Source organism: Branchiostoma lanceolatum, chromosome 11 (assembly GCF_035083965.1).
Source record: "Branchiostoma lanceolatum isolate klBraLanc5 chromosome 11, klBraLanc5.hap2, whole genome shotgun sequence".
In the NCBI taxonomy this organism is placed as follows: domain Eukaryota; kingdom Metazoa; phylum Chordata; class Leptocardii; order Amphioxiformes; family Branchiostomatidae; genus Branchiostoma; species Branchiostoma lanceolatum.
The window spans coordinates 6,263,547-6,287,840 of record NC_089732.1 but is presented as its reverse complement, the minus strand read 5'-3'; the positions used below and the strand labels follow the sequence as shown (position 1 = coordinate 6,287,840).

Genomic DNA, 24,294 nt, shown 5'->3' with positions numbered 1-24,294 from the left:
ACAAAAGGTAGATCTTACCAGACTCAATGAGATTGGAAAATAATTTGATTTGATCCTGAAAAGAAGCATTCAAACTCTCACAATGTCTAATCCGGGTTGAAATTGCTTTGACAACCCCAATGTGAACGGGACTTAGTCTAGTGGGAGGTAGAGAGAATCTTACAAGTTTTTGGCCTGCTTCCCAGCCAGCTAAAGCCTCCTCTGGTAAAGAGGCATGACCTGATAGCACCCTGAAGGAGACACTGGTCACACAAAAATTCTTGGAGAGTAAGCTGGCTGCCTTGGCAGTCAGACTTCTCCAAGACAGATGTGTACATTAAGACTAGTAACTGTTTAGAGTCTACACTTTGTAACATCCTCATTTAATGCCCTTGTGACATAAATGGAAGTAAAAAAGGCCTTGGTTCCCTGACCATTCCTAAGTCTAGAATCAGAACCTTGCTACAATGGTGTCACATCTTGGCTATACTATCTCCTGCCTTTGAAATCTTTTCCAATGGGATTTCTGAAATTTTCATCCGCAGATTTTACCTGATAAACAATTTCAACGACTTCATTCAATTAGCAAGCCTCAAGAGAAAAGGTCAGGCTATTTACAAAATATCAAGTTGTTTAAAATAGAATTGTCATTTGTATATTCATGACTTTGACTGCCAAAACCGGCTTTGACATCACACATGCATTAATTTTGTAAAATCAAATCGTCACAACAACCTATGATTGAGCTTTCAATTAACATAAAGCCGCAGGGAGCTGAAATGTTTTTGTAACATCAAAATTACTTTCAGAACTTCTCCCAACTTGCCAGAAGGACATTCCAAGAACTGGCCTGAAGAAGGCCCGGAGGAAGGCTCAGCTTAAGATGGCCACAGGTGTCCCCGCCCTGCTGAAAAGCCGGGAGGAACCAATTAAGATGTAACACCTGAGTCCAGGGAAGCTGATAAGTTTACATTTCCTGCAAACATACAGGAGAGAGATACACATAACATACATGTATATAATACTCACACAAAACTGATGAGGGGGTTTTAGGTCCAGCTAGGGACATAAGACTAGTGATGTAGACAGCACTCTTTCTCTGTGATTCTAGATCTACTGTGTCCCATTTAACACTCCCAAGGTGACTGGCCAATTACACAGACTACTGGCACATCTAATCGGTCATGACACTGGGAAGGCTAAGCCATATGTCTGGATGTTCTTATCCCACACAATTGTGCTACTGGACTGGGACACTTGGAAGTTGCAAGTGGGCAGACATCTCTGGGGTGTTGCTTTTTACTGAAAATAAACTATTTTAGTAGTATTATTACTGACTTAGGTTGTTAGGCTGGCCAACTTAATGAAAAAAAAAAATTTAACGGTTCTTAGTGGATGTCAATGTGCAGATGTTGGCACATAGGCACAGTGCCTGTCCCAAGGTCACAACGTGGGGGCATGGTGAGTATAGAACCCGGGACCTATTTGTTCTGAGTCCAATGCTCTAACCGTTATGCCAGGCAGATGCCAACTTAATACTTTGCCTAGATGTACATGTACATGCCGCCAACGTGTGTAACACATGTTATCACCATACAAGTTCATACAACTGATGAAATGTATTTTGATTCTCTAACACAATGCTCCATTTTCAATCTCCTACACTGGATACTTTCCACATTGCGAAGACTGAAATCTTTCCACTCGGTTCCAAACATCAATTCAGAATGCATTGGGGATAAAAGAATATTGTTAGAAGAGGGAATTGTAGACACATGCCGGCCAGCCTTTCTCTCTGTGAAAAATATACAGTACCTCACTGACATTTAGATTTATCTGAATCAAACACTAAGTCTTTATATTAACAGTCTCACCATGTACACGCACTCCATTAATCGGACATTAAGTCTGCAGTACAGCTATAAATTCCTTACAGCGCTCTCCTCTGTGAGTCGTGTGTGGTGCCAGTCATAAATTGTGTCACTTGCGAATAAAACATATTACCGATATTTCTCTGAACAGCTACTATTCTAACAGGGGACAGAAAAGGAAGAGGGGGGGGGGGGAGGACTGGCATCAGCTCAACAGTGCACGCACTAAGTGCAAATCTACATGAAGTTTTCTGCTTATATAATTGCCTTGACAGGGCTCGAAATACATTTTTGGGTCAACTTGCACTGGTGCAGATGAAAAAAAATAAATTACACAAAAAAAATTACTGGCACAACCAACTTTTTGCATATTTGGGAAAGTATGATGCCCCTATTCGAATTCCCCAAGAGGCATTGGTTTAACCTTGTGCTTATTCTTATGTTCAATATCCTCTTATTTCGATATACACAAAGCTGGGCTGCAAGGTATAATCCTGTTAACATTCATACGCAGCAAGATGCTGAATGAAGAAAACATTTGTCATTTAGATAAACTTAGAAACAGTGTATACAGTCTGTAACACTTAACTTTTCTTAAGCTGGTTACAATAATGTTTTTCACTGACTTTCAAAAGGAACTGGATGTAAAGAAACATCTAAATACGTTTATGAAGGTTAGACGTCCAAGTAACAACATATGACAAAAATAGTTACTCCAGCAACTGGATAAAATTTTGAAAATGGATAAAAATGGAGTTTCTAAATTCTATCCAGTTGCTTGAGTAACTAATTCTGGCGTAAACATCTGAATACTCCCCCATCCAGAAAGCAGGACTCGCATAAGTCCACAATTCTCTGAGTGACATAGCCATATAAGAGCAAAAATCTAACAAGTTTGATTGTCGCCAAGAGGTACATGTATATACCTAAATCAACCAACAGACTACAGAAACCAATCAGCAGAACGTAATTGGGGTGAAAACAGCGATATCCGGTGTGACATTACGAGTCATATCTGCCATCAGTAACAGTCCACTGGAGCCTGTTGTCAAATCAAGTACAGTTTCCTGTAAGCCGTGATTCCGCCCCTGGATGGCCACAGATATGATTGAAAGAAGTCTAATTTGGTTCCACCGGCGGGTCTGTATCCATAACACGATCTATTCTCCGCCTACGTGGGCCGTGATTCGCGGCGTAAACACATTTCCTCTCCGACAGGAAATTAGGGATGGTTTAATATAATACCGGCAGTACGTATCTGTCTGTAATATCAAACTTGTCGGAAAGCTGCATATCAGTAAGTCTTAGACTAAGTCCAACTCCGAGTGACACATTTGTGCTACAAACATTATGAGGAGAGTAAAGTTCTAACTAACTTCCTAGATGATAACCAAGAGCGAAAAAACAAGGGGCAAAATGGCAATCATAGACTGTTGCACTCTTCCACTATCTTTATCACACAGCGAGTATATAATACAGTTCATCTTATCACACATGTACTCTCACTCAAAAGTCATTCAACATACTTTCTAGAGTCAGCTCTAAATGGAAGAACTTCAAATTTACGACTAATAAAGTTACAGTGTCATTTGGCTAATGTACATCCTTATAATCTACATTTCCCAATTGGCACACTAGTGAGTTGGCAAGCAAAGAAAATGCTAGTGACATGTGGGTCAAATCCCCCCCACTCAAAGAAAAGTGGGGAACATTTTTGTTATGTCTCTAATAAAGTTAGTGACTGTCATTCGGCTAATGTACACCCTTAACTTAGAACATGACCCTCTTTCCTCAGCCAATCAGGAGCGTGTATTTCTCCGCCCGAGGGCTGCCAACAAAATCCGAGGGGGGTGCGGGGCTGTACCAAATCCACATATACGAGCAATCCGCCCATCCTTTAACTATTACTTAAAATCTACATTTCCCAATTGGCACACTAGTGAGTTGGCAAGCAAAATGTTACAGAAAATGCTAGTGACATGTGGGTCAAATCCCACCACTTAGAGAAAAGTGGGAACATTTTTGTTATGTCTCTCATTTCAGAACAGATCTAGACATAGATTGGAAAACAGCATCTGGTGTGTCACCTGTGATATCTGCCACCGTCCTTCAACCTAACAAAAATGTGACAATTTGACCTTGGCCGAGTGCCTATGCTGTACAGGGGTTGGGTTTGGAAAAATGACATAACAACGTAACTGGCTCGTCTTGAGATAAAAAGTCTCAAACAAGGAAATTTCTTTTTACCAATACAACTCCTTCTTCATTATAACTGTAAACGCAGAAATGTTCGCAGCGGTTTTATGTTCGCGGTTGTCGCGGTGAACGCTTTACCGCGAACTTAAAACCACCGCAAAAATCCGTTCCATTGTGTGACTGTAGCCTACTATTGTTTCAAACGCAAACTCAAAATAGCGAAATTACATCCCTGTGAACCTTTCTGCATTTACAGTAGTACTGTACAGTTTTCATTTTAATAAGATGCCAAACAACCATCTGGCAGGAGCACTGTAATCTAGCAGATATAAAATGGTTCTGTTTTCTTCAAAACTTGCACCTTAAGGTGCTTCTCAACTGCGATTCATATAATTGTTTTTTGTTCACAAGGAAATACTGTGGCTTTCAACTTCCTTCCTTAATCGCATTACCTACACCTGATACCCAACACTTGTAATTGCACACCTGCGTCTTTCTACATTGGCAGCTTACATGTCCTGCAGTTTCTACAAAGTAAAAGACAAGCACTCAGAGAAATTAAAATGCAACTTGAAAGCTGACCTTTATCTTTTTCCTAGTAGCTACCAAGGGTTTTTTTCTAGAAAAGAATGGAGACCATGCAAATGAGTATAGCAACTGAGCAGGGGTGACTGTAAATGCAGAAATGTTCACGGGGATTTTAATTTTGCAGTATGGAGAAAATGGAGTGTTCGCAGTGGTTTACAGAGTTTGCGTTTGAAACAATAGTAGCACTACAGTCACACAATGGAACGGCTTTTCGCGGTGGTTTTAAGTTCGCGGTTGAGAGTTCACCACGGAAACCGTGAACATAAAACTGCCGCGAACATTTCTGCATTTACAGTATTGCAGGGTTTGAGAAAATTTGATTTGAAATTGTCTGGTACCCCACGGCTTCCTTGGGTAGATCAGAATTTTCCACTTTTTGTAGAATCTGCTCACAAGGGCATAAGGGCATGTGTCGAAAGTATAGAAGGGGTGGTACCCTAGGCTTGTTCTCCTGTTTAGAAAAACTTCCCCAGCGAAATCCCCAGCGAATCAATCGTGTTTTGCATTCACACTCAATTTTCAATAGGATTGGATTGGATTGGATTAATCCTCCCCAAACTAACTCTGGAGGTGGATACAAATAATCCGATCCAGAAAAACTTAATCGCGATCGGGAGCGTTCACACCGCAAAAATCAATCGCGATTGGATCGTTTCTATCGCGATAATACGTTTAATCGGATTTAACTTTTTGACTTCAAAATGTGAACGGGATCACAGACACATCTGGTCTTAACCATCAGGGCATAAGGTTAAAACTTAACAAATACATGTACGTCATGTATTTTACATTAGACTTAAAAGTACATGTAAGATCACATTTTCTCTACACTTACCTGACTGTACTTCCCAACTTCGTGCTGCAAAATCCTTGTACAATCTGTCGCCAGGTTCTTCAAACTGTACACAGATTCCTTTATTGGAAGGAGTTCAACATCCAGGAGGTCTATCTACCTCCCATGGCTATTCCCTACAGATAAACAGTTATATATATAACCTTGCATCTGAGGCCAGAGCACTCCCCTTATCAGAACTCTGCCGCAAACGCTCCCATTCCTTTAACCTACGACCTCTCTCCCGCAGGAGGCAATTTGGCGAGCTTACCTCGCCACAAGCTTTGGTCCCTGTGGAAAAGCTGGCCGTGAACTTTTCAAACACATAGCGTGCCTGGGCCTTAAGACGCGGACTTAAAACGGGTTTCTGAAGCCAACTGTTTTGGCTTCCACTGCATATACTGAAATAAGTGGTTAAAAGGCACGCCCATCACAGAGGATTTCTTGCAATTTATACAATGCTTAGATAAGCAAAACCAGCAGAGATCCTCCTGGTACTAAGAAAGAAATACATCATTTCACTGGTCCTAAAACAGGTAAAGGTGCTGTCGAACAGCCGAGAGGCTAAGCTAGTGGCCAAGAGATTGAAAGGTTACAGGTTTGATTCCTGGCGATCCTAGCTACATGTAGATGTTGTGTCCAGAAAAGCACTCAACACAACTTTCATCACTCCATCCACGTGTAAAAATGGGTACCTGACTTTGGTTTGGGAGGTAAAGGCGGTGGAAGGAATGGGATGACATCCACCCTAGACACAGTAAATAACAACCACTTCCCTATGGCCTCAAAGAGGCTATAGCTACGGGACCAACTTTATCTATCCTTTAAAACACAAGGCTATGTAAGTATTTTCAACACTTGAATTTAAATGATTCTCTTTGCAAGCTTTTCACCATTTATAGAGCAATAGTGATACCAATAACTGTTCATCCAGGTATTGTTCTCTTTTCTGCAACTTACCAGATAAACCTCAATATCTAGTCAATTGTTCAAATGTCCATTCTTATTACATGCTCCTCTGCTTTACTACCCAAATAATTCCGGACATGAAAATAAACTCTATGTTATTGGCAACTCAATCCAAATGGTATTGAGACAAACCTGACCTGATGGTCATTTCAATTGAGGAAATAAATCATGTCAACAGAAATCCGTTTTTATCGAAACTAGACAAGACTTGGCGAATTTCTCTAGAAAAACACATTTCTAAAATAATATTTCTAGTTACGGAATGCACTTTTGAAGACATATTTTTGCGTAAACTTGAAGCAACACGGGCAAATGCCCTCTACACAAGTGTGCAACCTGTAATAACGTACATTTAGTACATCTAAGTTTGTAATGGTTAGGTAACTCACTGTGCCAAAAGGTTACAACTGTTTTGTCTAATGTCATTCCATTACCTAACTTTAAACTACAGCATGTGTTACTCACTTTCAACTACAGAATACATCTTGACCTTATTCATTTGCCCCACAAATGTTTTCATGACAAAAAGACAAATCCTTAAATTACTCCACCCGGTTACATAAATCCGCCACTTTGAAAAACAGTGGGTTTGTGAGATCTCTAGTGCAGCAACCCCCAGATATGTACAGCTTAGATATACAGAAGACAGTGCATTATACTGGGGGGACGTACGGTTGAAGATCTGTTTGGACGAACTTTTTCAGGGTGGCAGAATTATGTACCCTTGTGGAATTATGTTAGTAGATGTAAGATCTACACGACGTAGACTACATGTATGTTTATGCACAATCTACTACACTACCTATACCTATAATGGTTTTACACATAACACATGCAAACCATCTACCAAGATCATAACCTTAATGTATTTTACATCGCTTTTGATTTGTTAACTCTTCAAACCAACACTGGAATGAAAAGACTGCAATTACAGTGGACTTAAATGGAACTGACCTTTTTGCCACCGCCCTTCCAAGAAGATGGCAAGCAAAGAGCTAAATGGAATCAAGGAATAGCAGCTTCCAAGTACCAATTTATCAGGATTTGTCCAGAACTGACAGGAGCTGAGGAAAAAATATTTTTCTATCACATGTAGTAATTGCCAACTTTATAGCCAGATCTTTTAACTAAAAGTCACCGTTCCAGGAAGACTACAACCAAGGAACCAAATGGAATCGAGGAAAAGCAGCTTCTAATCACCAATTTATCAGGACTTGTTCAGAACTGATGACACCTGAGCCAATATGATTTTAGGGCCAATTTAGTTACATTTGCAGAAATTGACAGCTGCCATATTCAGATTAAGCTTTTTACATGCAATATTACCCTTCCAGGAAGACGACAACCAAGGAGCCAAATGGAATCGAGAAAAGGGGCTTCTTAAGTGCAGATTCATCAGGATTTGTTCTGGACTGATGCCACCTGAGCCAATATGATTCCACCATCAGTTCTAAAGGCAACCCAAGCAATATTAGGGTCCGATAAATAGGATTTTCAAAGTCAAATTATTTAGCCATTTCTATACAATGATTACATGTAGTTCAAACAACACTATCACAATTTATAGCAATGTCCATGATGGAAAAATATGACGTTGTTGTCGTGGCCGGAGTTTTTGTACATGTAGGCTCACCAGTCGCGAAACTAAGGGCTCAACATGCTATAGCACGATTTTGCGCGGTTTTAAAATCCTAAAAGTATGAAGTTATCACACAAATGTGCTAAATAATGTTAGTAAATGTCACTACCATAAAGATTTCAGCATTTTTTTCATTTCCATTTTTTGGCCCTAATATTGCTTAATGGTTGCCTTTAAAGCTGCACGTGCTGCAGTGTAGTAACTGACAGTTGCCATTTTCAGGTTGTCAAGTAGATTTGTAGTAAGTTACAACTTTAAACTTTTGACATTTTCCTCAACGATACAGTTTCAGTTGCCAAGTATAACTTCTTTAACCTTCTTCCTGCTGCCTAACCCCATAACCAATACAAATGTGGTGCCAAACAGCTACCTTAGCATACTAAAGGTTAACTGTTGAAGGTAGTTCTAGACCCGGGCTTTCTACATCATCCATCTTTCCATCCCTGGACAGAAATTTCCTGTTGAGGACAAAGATATCAACAAAAACGTCCCCCTTGATTGTCATCTGAAGATTATGACAGTACCACCAGGAAATACTGTAAATGCAGAAATGTTCGCGGTGGTTTTATGTTAAACTTTGCAGTTTTCACGGCGACCGTTTCACAGCGGACTTAAAACCACCGCGAACATTTTGTCCAATACGGTAGCAGTATGTGACTATAGCGCTGCCGCAAACTGATAACCACCGCGAACATCCCATTTACGCCTTAGCATGAAATAAAAACCACACGAACTTTACAGTAACGTCAGTAACAAAGTTTCTCGATTCCGCCAGGCTTTTGTCGCTCAGTAGAGAACTTTGGTCTGTCAAAATGAGAGAACTGAGAAAAATTTAGAGCTTGGCACTGAACAGCTTTAAAGCCTGAGACTTACCACACTTTGTCAGGGCCATTCTTCAAGCAGGGCTGTGTACATAAACAGCCTGCTGGGGCACAAATGGACCATAGATGAGAAAAGTAAACTGGCTGTCCCTACCTCGCCATTATAAATGATACATTCGCCTCTCTCCTCTATCTTGGAAATGGGAATGGTCTGGTATCTTGAAACCAACCACGATATGGTTCATGAGTACTGTAATTCTTGTTTCTTTCACTGAAACTTTATGTTCACTGTTTTCACAGTCACCTCTGTACCATGAACTTATCATCACCGTGAAAAACCTGTTGTAATTATTTATGATGCCAATCACTTGGCACCACCGTGAAGTTAAAGTTCAGTGAAAATGTCCATTTTTCTTACACTGTGAAATTTTGCTACCATGAAGATAAAGTGAATTACAGTATGTCCAGTATGTACATGTACTTCAGGGCTTTCACCATTTTCTACTAATGGTGCAGTCATATTGGTCCTACGATTGCCATTCAATCACAATCTGAGGGAATTCCTTGGATAGTCGTTCATGTGTCGTACAAAACTCAGCTGTCCTGTTTGCCAAAGAGGAAATCTTAGATCATTGTAACTTTCATCGCTGTTTCATTCATCATTGATTGTGAAATGATCATCTATCTATCGTCTCTGGTAGTGTCTTCATCATAGTGTGAATGTGATCATAGAGTGCTAAAATTTCAACAAGATGTTTACCCTATACATATGAAAAGGAGGCTGTGCCGCTGAGGTTTGGTGGGGACTGCCAGTAAACAACAAGGCTCTGATCGTGGGTTATCGGGGGAAGGATCAGGCTTGTTTTGTGGCGGAGGGTTGATTTAGCCAGACTCAGACAATGTTGCTTTCGAAAGTCGTATGTCACGCTGCAAGTGCTAAGACAAAGAGTGAGTAAGGCTGGGGGACTTCACAACTCACGTATTGCAGATTTGATCATCGTATTACCTCTGTACAACTGTACACAGCCTCTTTATACATGTATCTAGTGCCCGCGTCATTGCTATATTCTTTCCGGATATGGTATAAGTATACACAGGACGCAGACGTTCAGTTGTAAGTACAGTACACGTAAGTACACAGAAGTCACGACTGCTGAGAATGCCAGCTAAGACCAACAAGCCTAGATTTCCTTCCATCAAGACGGCAAGATTTTGAACACGATTTCAATTGGCAATTGATGAATTAAAAGACTTAACCGTTGCATTTTTAATACAGCCAACTAATGCACTGTGCGCACTGTTAGATCCAGAGGAGTTTAAACATGATTGTACATAGCCACATTTTGTCGGAACATACAGGCATTACAACATGTAGCTGTGTTGGAACATAGTTCCTAGTACAGTTCTTTACATTGTCTGTACCTCTCCAAAAGACTCCAAGCTTTTAACAGTAATGGTAAGTAGGATATCAATTCATATTTGTGTACATGAGCACCAATTTGACATCAAATCAACTGCAGTGTAACCTTTTATCTAAATCTCCCAGCTAAGAAAGCTTTCTGGTATCAAATTTGCAGTGTCAGGCAGCAGAGAAAAGGTTAAAACTATACCAGCAGGATCTTCTTTAAATGTGGCTAGATCTTGTTCGTAATCCTCTCTTAAATAAAAGTAAAAAAGTAATCTCGATCCACTTTTAGCTCACTGCAGAGCTAATCTTCCACTGGTCGTGACAGAGAAGAAGACAGACGCTATATACAGTATTTACAGGTTCATTATACGTACCGGGGAGATTTCCCTAGCTCTTTTCGACAAGCGCAATGAACAGTGGACCACGGCTTAACGTCCCGTCCTAAGGACTGCGACCCTTTCCGGTAGCATGCATGTTGGGTGAGCGACACAGCCAGGATCGAACCCGGGGCTTCTAGTTCCAGAGGCAAGATCGCTAACCACTGGACTGCACACGCTACCCTTAAATCATGTAAACAAACAATCAACTAACAAAACATCGGCAGTGAAAACATAACATCCTGGAGCAAAGGGATAGCCAACCAATCAAGTAAAGAAAGAAGAAATAGTTACCTTTCTTGAAGGAGCCCAAGGATAGGACAACTCTTCTTTACACAGGTGTCTTCTTTAGTACCACATCGCTACCACAAAACTCTCTAATCATCCAGATCAGCAACCAGATAAAACAACCTAACCAACCGAATAATCCTGGGCTCTGCTAGGTAGACAACCCATACACCATAAAATTGGGCTAAGTGAATCACTCCGCGAAAGGTCACTCAAGAGGTCAACAAGTGATCACGCACACCATACTCACAATTGATTCAAAGCTCAACAGCTTTCAAGATATCTTCTCTGTAAGTTGCAGTGTACCGCAATGATAAACAGTAAGCTATGCATGTTTCAATGTCTTCTTCTTCCGATGACAAATAGGCCACTAGTTGCTTTCAGACGACAGAATTTGTCCCGCGGGTTACCAGCCAATTAAGTCAATTTCCATACCTAGTATATATTTAGGATTCTTCAGAGATGATGCAAATACCGGTAGCAACAATTTGTCAACAAACCAGATATCCAACCAAATTTCTTCTTTCTAACTTAAACATCTTGTTGAAAGTATGACTTGGCAAACTGTCAGAATTATAATGTGAGGTTATACAGATGTGCTAAACAATGAAAAATTTATGAAGATTTAATATCTGTACTGTATCTAGGTCAGGGCAATTATTATTTCAAACACTTACTAACACTGAGGGTATCATTAAAGTAGCAATTTTGCACATAACCGAAACAGCATTCATCAAAATTTTGACTCCAATACACCGAATAACTTGACATATTCGTGGTGGACTGATATTTGCTGCGAAACCATCACATAGCAAACAATACAGATTTTTTTTTCAGTAATGCACAAACTCTGTGTGCCTATTACAAACTTTTAACACTATGAATACCCCCTATTCTCCTTTAATGCAAAATCATGTCCCCTCAGATTAAAATGCATTTACAATTAGGTTGCACAATGCTTCATATCCGGACAGTGCTTGGATGGGGGACCAACCAAGGACGTCCGGATTGCTGTAGCCTCACGAAGCTTTCCACGAAATCGTCTTCCGGGAGGGACGTAAAACGGGGGTCCCGTGCTCGAGGAGGTGCCTCGAACACGTTAAACAGCCTCATTACCCTACACATTGGGTACCTGCCTGTGGCACTGGCTGCAAATACACCTGATATTATTATTATTATTATACTCTTTCATGTTTAAAATTAAATAGATAATCAGAAAGACCTAAGTACTCTTGACAAGTGGTTTTCACTACACACACACAGCCGGGAGACCTTTTACCATTAACTGGCTATTACTCATTAGTCTTGCTCAATGTTGGTTCCATTTACAGTCAAAAACTGCCCAAGATGACCACTCAGGGGACCGATAAAATCTGGTATACATGAGTATGTGGACAGGTGGTTAGCAAAGACAGGATTCTTAATGCTTGTGTCAATGGGAAAAATTATCTAAGGTCCACAAAAAAGTGGTCACATTTGAATACCTGAGAAACAACTCACTTTCTCCAGATTCAAATTACAAAAGCAATCTAAAAAATGAAAATTTAGTCAACAGTTTAGACTTGAATGAAAAATATCTTCAGTTTTTCTAGGTGAATCTAAATAAAGCTTATCATTCAAAGTAAGAAAAGACTAAAGAGGTCAACACCATACATGTAGTTCATGTTCCTTTACCTTGTGTAAGACTTAGTACAATGTATGGGATTACAGTTGTACAGTTTACTAAACTCGAAAGCCCTTTCCTAAACAAACGCTTCAAACAGACAAGTCCTTCATACCCATTTGTTTATAGTTCTTTGCTTAAAATAGCTAGAAATGGTTGTTAGGAACACAGACTACCCAAGAGACTCATCCAACTATCTTCTGGATAAACATTGAGTCTTTCAAGACTGCCGAAGTGAAACAAGTACCTGTACAGTCAAAACTGCCCAAGAAGACCACACAGGGGATGATAAAATCTAGTCTATGAGGCCATGTGGTCACTAAAGTCAAGTAAAGACAGGATTCTTATTAATGCTTGTGTGAATGGGAAACATTATCTGAGGTACCACCAAAAAGTGGTCACATCGGCAAGGTGATTTTTATGTAGAGGTGGTCACTTGTACAGGTTTGACTGTATCAATTCCTAATCTCCAAGCAGATGATGAGGGGGGGGGCAAAAATTCCTGCTTGAAGATTAGGGAACGGTACTTGTTTCAGATCAGTAGTTATGAAAGACCCAATATTTTGTCATAAAGGATGTTTGTAACATGAACAGCCCTGGAGCTAGGAAAATGTAACAATTATGCCTCAAAACATCTTGTTTGATATTGATATTTTCACGCACCCTTGGCACAAACCCTGACATTTGTATCATATTATTCCTTGCAGCAATATCATTAATCTGTGACAACTTGGCTAACAATGCACAGGACACAGTAGTAACACTTTCTGCACTCATTGAAGTAGAGATAATATGTTTTGTCATAACATCAATACGCACAAGGCATCACATTAACCTCTGAACTGTGAGGTGAGAAAAACATACAAAACAATGTAATAACAAAAAGCCGTCAAGATATACGACCAGACAAAAACCAAGGTTGTTGTTGATTTACAGCATAACTCTCTGGTACAAAATAACATAAGAACTACTATAACAGCAAGCTAACCGATTATACAAAATCATCAAACAAGTGTCTGATTAAAAACCGTTGCACATTGTCTCCTACATGTAAGTTCTAGCAATAAAAAAGATAACCTCATTGTGAAAAACTCACAATCAGATATATTACATGCACATATTACTGTACATGCACACATGTGCATGTACTTAAGATTGATTAATGTCATCCAACACAGTGGTCAGACGATGCAGTTTTCTATCTAGAAATATTGAAAGTGAAATAGGAGAAATCGTTGTCTGAGACCTAAATGCTTTTACATTTCAGCTGAAACCTGTTAAACCTAGTACCTGTTCGTTGTTCTCAAATACCACAAAGGTCTGTTTATGTAACCAGACTTTTGGATAGCCTAAGGACTGTCAAGATCTTCAAGAATATTACAATGGTTATATAACTTTCAGTAATAATGAACCTAATAAACAGGAACTGATTGGTAACTCCTGGAAATTAGAGCTGAATGGCGATATGATCCCAGGGCTCGATTTGCAATTTACTGGTACGAACCGGTCACAACAGCTTTTACTATTTTTAGAAAGTGACAAGAAAGGGAGTCTAGCTACAGAGAAAATCAGGTCCCACCACTCACACACACACACACACACACACATACACACACGCACACACATATATAGGATATGATTAGAAAACATTAGTGTTGTACTAACTTGTAGAAATCATCCAAACCAACAAGGTGTTACGGACAGGATACGCTTTCAACTCACCTTTTTTATGTAACCATAGAACATGACCCTTTGACCTCTAGACTCTCATCTTCCTGACAGGTGACTCATGATTACCTTTCCTCCTTCTAATTACACCTGACAGTCGTATAAATCCATGCATTGTTCCTACGTAATTAAGCACTAACACGCTATGACCTACTTGCAGTGCCAGATAATTAGGAGAAGGAAACATGCATACATGTAACATTATATTCCATGGAACAAGCTCAAGATACTGGTACAGTGTATATTGCATGTTTTGATAACTCAGGGCTCAGCTTTATCATGGTATAGAATTCGTGTGATGTACCAGTCTGAAAAGTAGCCATCATCTCTTCTCTGTATGCTGTGAAACTAGAGAGGGATTACAACCCAATCACCAGCTTTAATGTGTGTCATCGCCCAGGATAAGCGAAGAATCTTAATGACACGCCGCAGCTTCTGCAAACTCTCAGTCTCATTACAAGGTGCACTGGTAACAACAGGGCACTCCAGAAGTCCCACATGTATTCACAACAAGATAGCCAATTACATGTCTGCGGCGTCGCACTTTCATTTCCGACTCACGATTCTCGTCCGTGGGTTGTTTTACGAGAGGAAATGACATTTTAACAAAAGTGTTTTTCAGGACGGAGTTTCTGGCAGACTTTCCTCCGACCCAATAAGCTTCTGACGCCACAAAAGGAGCCGATGCACGTGTGTACACTTGGGGTAGAGCCTTACAAAAACAGGCTACTTTCCTTACCAAATCTCTCTGCGCCTTGTCAACACGGCCAAGACTAATTCCAAAGCTGGTCCGAAAAACACGGACAAGGGCTTGCTGGCAGCCTTAATAGTTGTTTACGATGTCTACAAAAGAACACAGCACATTCTTGTATTTCTTAAAGTACTCAAAAAAGCAACAAAAAAAACTTACAAGTCTTTGGGTACTATGAATTTCTCAAAGGCAACAAAGGAAGACTTTTCAAAGCCATTTGTCACTAGAAAATTTATCCAATAGGAAGCAAAACAACAAGGCAACATTTACCAACACATTTCTCAATTCCTCCCAGGTCAGAACAATAGAAAATTGTCTATTTTGTCTCCACCCAAAACATGACATTCAGCATTTCCTCATGGGTGTGCTGACCAAGAGACACGACAAAAATGCACAATCACTCAACCTCACTGTCAGGGTCACTGCCCCCAGTGTTATTCATTCTGAGCCTCCTTATTTGGATGAAGGCGTATACACAGTGTCATTGAGACTCCCGTAGGTCGCACATTCCTGAATTGTTGTCCAAATAAGATGCTATCTTCCTGCGAACAACTTAATCTGTTAACAGGTGATATACTGGGTAATTTTTAACAATGTCTGGGTCAAAAAGTCATCTTATCTGCTGAAAGATTAGTCATGGGGGGCTCTGCACATTACATTAATATACATGAATGATAATCATAGCAGGCAATCACACAGAGCCTAGATAGTTTACATAACGCTTGCAGCCACACGTAGATGTGCAAAAGGTTAGGTGTGGCAGGTCGTTCAGTGCAATATGACCAGCTGCTACCGCGCTGTGTGCCTGCGAATCTGATGTGTTATACTGAAGGGCGGTTATACATGTACCGGCTATACAGATACAGAAACATAATTGCCTTCAATACCTTTCAGATACAAAGCTATATTTCAATGCAAATCCAAGACTATATGATGAACATTATGGTATACAAAGTCATCATGATATAGTCTTGGATTTGCAAGGTATTGTAGACTATTATGATTATCAAAAATGATTTTAGCTGAAGTTCTTTTCACACCATTTGGTGCATAGTGTGACACCCATCTCTGTTTTATCAACCCATGCGTCACATAGGCTGTCAGCTATCATACAAGAAATAAGAGTGCCCATCTCTGCTTTATTATTATCAACCCATGGGTCACATAGCTATCATACAAGAAATAGGATTTAATCTTAAGGCATTTAAGGCCCCTTGAAATTGAACTCAAGGCATGCAGTAAGCCTTCCTTATAGGCCTAGCTTCCAACTCAAGGAAATCCGAATGGCTCGACCCATGACACTTCTTCCGGATTGGTGGGTAAAAATAGACACATAAAATCAGTGGTAAATGGATTCACCATGGTAAGGAATTACCAACAAAAGCAACCGTTTCAACTTGACCTGTCATGAATAGTTTCTATGAAGTTCATCCAGCTTGCTTGACCCATGGCACTTCTTTTGGGCCTTTCAAAATGGTGGAAAAGATATATATATATACATGCTGTAGTACATATAACTACAAAGCAAGGCAGGGATTTACCAACAAAGGCAACTGTTACACGTTTGATACCTGCGTCATGAAAAGTTTTTGTGAAGTTCATCTGGCTTGCTTGACCCATGACACTTCTTCCGGGCCTTTTAAAAATGAGGAATCATTGAGGATGATAGAAATAGTCTAAGAGACATAAAAGCAGTAGTAAATAAAAAGCAAGGCAGGGATTTACCCAAAAAAGCAAATGTTACACGTTTGATACCTGTGTCATGAAAAGTTTTTGTGAAGTTCATCCGGCTTGCTCGGCCAATGATATCTTTTCTGGGCCTTTTAAAATAGAGGATGATAAAACTAAAGACATAAAAGCAGTAGCAAATAGAAAGCAAGGCAAGGATTTACCAACAACAGCAACTGTTGCAACTTGCCACTTTGAGATCTGTATTATGAAGAGTTTCTGTGAACCTGAACCAGCATGCTCAACCAATCATACTTCTTCTTCCGAGCCTTTCAAAACAGGATAACAAATATAGAGGATGATATAAATAAAGACATAAAAGCAGTTTACTGTAGTGAATAGAAAGCAAGGCAGGGATTTACCAACAACAGCAACTGTTGGCACTTTGAGATCTGTGTCATGAATAGTTTCTGTGAAGCTGGTCCAGCATGCTCGGCCTATTATTACTTCTTCCGAGCCTTTCAAAATAGAGGATAAAAACACATAGATAAACAAATAAAAGCAGGATTTATCAACAAAAGCAACTGTTGCAAGTTTGAGACGTGTGTCATGAGCAGTTTTTGTGAAGTTCACATCCCGAAGAGCCCCAGGCCTAGGAAAGGCAAAGTGTGTCTCACAGCATTATCAAACGGAAGTGGCCAACCTCAACCAGACAAAAGACACTGCTTCAAACACAGGATTACTATGGCTAAATGTCACTGTATAGACTGCAAGGTTTGAAAGGTTAAGTAGCACTGTAAAACTTACACCTATAAATATCAAGTACAGGTTAACAACAATGTAATCCACTCCTGAGCCAGGTAAAGTTTGACACCATTCAAAAGGTTAAATTCTCAATCTTTCGCTATTCCCATTACAGTTTCTTTCACAAAGAGACTAGAAAGAGGAACCACAACTGTGTATAAAAGCAAGCAATCCTAGAACATTGAAAGTGTTACCAAATCAGATTATGAAACAAACTCAGCAAACTTCTCTAAATACACAGGCCAGAGAGTTTACTGTTTTGTCTCAAAACAAAGTCACTTAATCGGATTACATTACGACCATTTTTCACCAGCGCTACATGAGACAAAAGCCATTCTTTGAAAACCAACCTGATGATTCACTCCTGGTGGATAAACACTAATGGAGAGGTTACTACAGGTCAATGGACAAAGGCAGGACTGACGCCATACCTCACAGGAGTGGGGGCATGAAGGGGGGGCAAGCTGACGCATATTCACTTAGTATCATGACCAGGGACAATAGGGGTGTGAGTACCTGCGACCGCAAAGCTCTACCTGACGCCAGGCCGCGCCCTGAAACAACACGGCTGTGCACTTGAACCTTTTTCATGGTGCCTAGCGTTGACATTGACAGCCTGCAGTGGCACTTGATTTAACTGCAGAGCAGCTGAGAATGAGGATCTCAGTCAAGGTCAACTGTACTTACTGTACATGCTGAGGGCAAGGTTGAACAGCTGACTTGACCAAAGCGCACTTCGGTCCTTTGCAGAATGTTATTTCATCCAGGCTGTTCAGACATGAAGACAGCCCTACATGGCATGCACCAAAAAGGACTGAAAGACTCCACGAGACAGAGTCATGGTGACAGACACTAAGCCGCCCCAGACGATAACACCAACGTAAACTTGTCGCTCCAAGTCAGACAAAAACAGGCAAAGGCTACATACCTAGGCTGGCTACACAAATGTTACAGGGAGATAGGATTTACAACACTAATACTGACCCAGGCAGATCTCAGTCTACATGTACACTATTCCCCTGGTTAAAATCCGATTAATGGCACAGCAGACTTGGTCAACTCCATCGGACCAAAATTGAAAATGGCTGACTTTCCTGTGCTATCGCAACTGGTTTATGTAATTCGCAACCCTTTAACAATTTTTTTTTTAATAGCCCCCCTTTGAACCCAGCCAACAGCACTTTGACCAGTGTTTTGACCAACCTTGGTTCCTACAAAATGCAACCCATGCCAACCTACAAGTATACTATAACTATACAAGCAATAACATAATTTTGTGCACTGCAGCGATTTCAACATGCAAGGGGTAAAAGAGACATCTTTAGTACTCACAAGGGTTACCTTTAGTCGTCTCAGAGTCAGACAATCCCTTTCATCTCTTGACTATTCATGCTCATGAGAGCTTTTATTAGTTTTAATCAAAGGATCAATGGGGAACAACAGACAATATACCAGATACAGTGAGTGTATGTGATAACAGAAATCTACCTCAAGCCTTTTGGCAACTGTAGCTAGCTCTCTCAACCCATACATGTATAAACAAGAGACGAGTGTTATATAAAATATATCAACCTTCATCATAGTTAAGTATGTCAAGCTATTTTTATGCACAGTCACAAAAGAAAAGATCACTGTACATGTAGCTCAGCCCCTGACGCACTACCAGTGTGCAAGGAGATATATGACTTTGTTTAGCAAATGGAATATGCATGTACACAATGTACATGTACACATATGTTATCACAGAAATAATTGATCTGTCAAAAAGCAAGAAAGTACCTTCATTTATTCTTCAGCCACTTTGCATAAAAGGCCTTGTGCTGATAGAATTAGAAAACAAGATTTCTCAGCTTCATACACGGTGGGATTCACTTCAAACCAAATGGTTCCCAACCTTAAACAGTTAGATGAGCACACATCTTTTAATGGCTTACGGCACATTGCCTTTAAGCTGGGGTAAGTGCCTTTAAAAGTCAGCTTTTATCTGTGAGATTTATCAGCCCTTTTAAAACCTCGGTAATGTCTCTCAGCTTCTTTATCTTCCAAGTACTGAAGACAAATACACAGTAAGGACATCTGTGGTTGGTTTCTCACCCAACTATAGAATGTGAGCTTTCTCTGGCACGTCTCCAAAGTACCACTCAGAATGGACAGCGATGTATGGCTGTACTGACTACTGACATTATAGCATTATAGCCAGGAAATGGGATAAAGAATTATCAAAAAGCAGTGCAACATATGAATTATTTCTAGTCACTGTTTAAAAAAAACAGTGCAAACAGTTTCGGATCACAGCTACTGCAATGACACAAATGTGAATAAAACCGGAAAATTATATTGTGATTTACACTGACTTACTACACTTTTAGAGATATTTGGGTAAGCAAGAAAATCTAACTGGCTGGTGGCTGAAAGATCACAAGGGAAGAAGTATAAAAGACTCAAGGGGTACAAAAATGCTACTATGTAAGGAATTTCGATTGAACACCATGTCATTGGTGCAGATACCATGATCAGTAGCTTATGTGCCTACATATGCCATCAAAAGACAACTAACCTGGACCAAGGCAGAAGCATTGAGCAACTTAAGAAATCTAGGCCTCACTCACAGTCACTGTAGAAGGTGGCATCTAGACTATTTTGGTTTTAGTCCCTAAACAAATCAGACTTAAACCTAATCGCATTAGTGACTTTCCGTAGCAAAGTTGGCAGATTCAAACTTCGCTATATTTATCAAGTATGCACCATGATGCCCATGTACTTTTGATAGTCAATACATAATAGTAAATCACGTAATACATTGTAAAGACCCCCAAATGGGCCTCAATGCTTGATCTGTCACTTTCTGTAATTACGCTAATCACTCAGGTATTTTTGCTTCAGGGGTAAAGGACAAAGCAAACTGTTGATGCAATTACATTGTAGTACCTGGCTTATTTGTATTCCTTTGACGAATTTGCAAACATACAAACCTACGGAAAAGGTTTTAGTATAAATAGACATTTTACAAACAATAAATTTTGTATAATAATACGAGATGTGTCTGAAGTATGATAAAACAAGATAATATAACCACAGCGAAGATTTCTCATTACATAAATCTTGAAAAGCCATTTTCGCAGACATAATCTAATTAAGGACTTTCCTATCTGGGGTCAATGACCGTGACCGGAATGGACACCAGCTGTGTCAGACCGTTTTTCCAGGAAAAACACTCGGTTTCAGCAAGGAGCCTTGGTTTCAGAAACATCCGACAGGACAGATCACAGGTCGCGCAGGAGTTGTGTGGCCTACAAGCCACCTGGACAACATCTACTACAATCTATGACTACTTATTTGACTAGGACACAAGAATATTGAACCAATTTATTTAGAAAAAGTCTTCCCGCTACAAATCTTACGCTCAAGGCCTCTTGGCGTCGTGGCGCCTGCTACGCGAAACTCGTCGCGAAGCTGACCGTGCCTCTAGTGGCAGGTCATCGGCAAAAACATCGACTTCATCACTTCACTACGCTAAAACTAAACATAAAAGGCAGCAATAATACTAATCACGGTCGTTGGTAAACGTTCATGATTGTATCTAGCTATAATTTTAAGCCATCACGGCGTATATATGAGAGCTAGAGGAGAAAACTTACCAAGAGTTTTCTAGCGATCACCCAGGGGCCGCCATGTTGCCTTCCGTCGGTCGGTAAGTCACGTGACATAGGGCTGGTGAGTCACAGGCCAGGCTCTGGAGAGGCCCTTCCAGGAAGGCCATGGGTCATTACGTCACGGGACCCGCCAAATTTGAATTGTGAGCGAAAAGTTTCTTATATCATCTTTATGACATGGAAAGTGTGAATAAAGTAGCCGAAATCATTGCCATTGACTTCATGGTTAAAGTTTAGAGTGTGTTAGTTTGTTTGATTTTTGGCGTCGTTGATACTTGATCTCATCTTCCTCTCTCTCTCTCCCTCTCTTTCCCTCTTTGCAGACCTTACATATAACGTTAATGTACACCAGGGATATCACATATATTGCTTGTAATTCCCATTCATACATTTTGATGCTGTGATCTTGGTTTTAACTTAAAAGGAATTAGATAGTTTTGGTTGGTGACATTTTAAGCTACTTTGGCACCCTCATCGCCAAATACCCAAATTACTGTATATTGATGACCCAAATTACTTTTAAGTCATCGACACGCCCACTTTTGCTATTCATTTGTCGATTGCTTGAATCCAAATTGAAGACACAGTTTTCCGCCAAGGACATGATCTACAGGACAGAGCTGTTCTCTAGCCTCCTGCCCAGACCTTCTCGGTGGCTGGTGGTTACGTTTCTATCAGGTTTTTTTTTTTTTTTGCTGATTTGCGCTGTATTCTGATTTCGCGTTCTGATTTCGATTTCGCGCTTGCGTCAGTGTACTAGTATTTATATGGTCAAACTTAATAAAGTATGCAAATCAGTGCATCCCCCAATAATGAAAAATAATAAAACGTCTGCCGCACTTAGAAGGTAGTCTCTACAATATACCAGACTGACCACGGCAACTATTGGGAGAATATTTGCCAGGAAGGCTTTGCCGCCATTTGCTAGCCTCTACCAGGCCCCGCGGATGCCGGCTGGGAAAATAGTAGAAATTGGCCTAATAGAGTGAATAGTGTACTAATTGAGTCGGCCACGGAGAGAGGATGCAATCTGCCGGAGCCTGCAAATGAAACCCTGCCAAATATTTTCCCTATAGCCGGCGTACTTAGTCCGGTAGAGACTAGCCATTTGCAGGCGCAGGGGGAATTATCAACCTTACCGTGGACTGACTATATTGGCCAATGAATTATTCCTTTTGCCGAATTCCACGATCCATATCCCCGTAGGAAGGCCTGGTGGAGGCTCCACCAGGCCTTCCTACGGGGATTTATGGAGGCTACCTAGAATGCCTGCGCACGAGGCTAGCTGTCATTGCGTGCGTCGTGTGTACGGCACAGCGTTTGGAGCACGATTCATGAGACGTGTGGGTTGAAATGTGGGTCAGTTCGGCGCCAGCCTACGGAAAGTGTCTCAGCTGTGTCATTGCGGCAAGCCGGGTTTCAGTGCGTTCCGTGCAGCACGTAGGCTACTCTCCAAGCAGAGGTTTGGCTCCGGCTGGTTTGGGAGTACACGTAGGCAACGCTCCAAAAGGCACCAGGAGAAATCCCGAGTAGTAGAACAAATATGAGTGGGCGAGAGTTTGTACTTCCAATAGAAACCCTTACGTCCCACCCTGAACCTCTACCAGGCTCCGTCCTATCGTTGGGAAAATAGTAGAAATCAGCCGAGGTACTCCGCTATACAGGGTAGGTCCGCTATACAATAAGGTTCCATTTCGATGGCAGATTGGACCCTCTCTCCGTAGCTAACTCCCTTGGCACACTATTCACTCTATTAGGCCAATTTCTACTATTTTTCAAGCCATCCCGCGGAGCCTGGTAGAGGCTACCACCCTGACTCCTCGAGGCGTCACGTGCGTCACAGAATGGCACATGGGTGACAGATGTCAATGTCTTCTTGTCAGCCTACTGCACTATGCAGTGCTTACTTTGGCACGGTGTGGATGAAACTACTGGGTGTAAATGCAAATGAAATGTTCGCGGTGGTTTTATGTTCGCGGTTTTTGCGGCGACCGTTTCACCGTGAACTGCGAACAAGCAGTATGTGACTATAGCGCTGCCGCAAACTTAAAACCACCGCGGACACTCCATTTTCGCCTTAGCACGAATTCACGAAATAAAACCACGCTAAGTAGTACTCTCCAAGCAGATGTCCGGCTTCGGCTGGTTTTTGACGTGTCAGTTTTAGGCGTTTTTGTCGGGTGTTATATTTTGCCCCGTTTTCTTTATGTCTGTACAGTCGGTGTGATAGAATCAGCAATGGGATCCCCTGGCCACCAAGAAACAATAGCCAGCATTAAAGCCCAATAAAATATTTTTGACTGCACAGTCTACCATATATAGGGGAGACGCAACAATTAGCGCCTGCGCCTAGACCTCGAGGGTTTAAACCATCGAAACCTCTAGAATGCAAAAAAAAATCCAGTCCTCTCTGTACACAGAGCCTAGCTGTAGCCAGGCAGTGATTGGAGGCAGGGTTAAAAACTAAAATGGCTAAAAATAACAAAAATAGGATAATTCATTAATAAAGATGAGTCAAATGAGGTCTGACCATTGCCTAGGTAACAGGTTTAAGGCTAAAACCCCCATGAAATGGACCAATATGGCCTGCCTCCATTCTATATGAATTTCCTATACGTGCATGATAACGCAAACATTCTACATTGCATCTTTTCAGGTAGCGTTACCAATCACTTTGTGATCTAGTGATAAGGCGAACACACAAAATCAAAGTTCTAAATATCATTTTCGGTTAGAGCCTTTCATGACGCTATCGTTAAAACGCATAAAATATTTTTAGAGTCTGACGTCGCACCTAGGCAGTTACCCACACGTAAAATGAATGAGTCGTTCACACGTAACAGGCTTAAGGTGGGGCAGGTAACTTAGCCAGCGGCACCACACCTGCAGTGTTTTCACACCTGACGAATGAGGTGACAACTACATGTAGATAACAATCAAGATACTAATGGTTGCGGTGAGGGTCACAACTTGTTTTCATGTGTTGCTGATACAAATGATACCCCATATGCCGATGCTATGGAAGTATAATGGAGCATAGACAGAACCCTCAGCTCAAA

The 24,294-nt window shown here is 40.8% G+C and overlaps 1 protein-coding gene across 1 annotated transcript in view; it reads right to left on the bottom strand.

The window, feature by feature from the left end:
• The window catches only part of LOC136444911 (receptor-type tyrosine-protein phosphatase delta-like), a 47,171-nt gene extending 25,870 nt beyond the window's left edge, over nucleotides 1–21,301 (bottom strand). The window contains exon 1 of the mRNA XM_066442685.1: nucleotides 21,221–21,301. The gene's annotated coding sequence lies outside the window, so the exon portion shown is untranslated. The remainder of the gene's footprint in view (nucleotides 1–21,220) is intronic.
• Nucleotides 21,302–24,294: the final 2,993 nt, after the last annotated feature.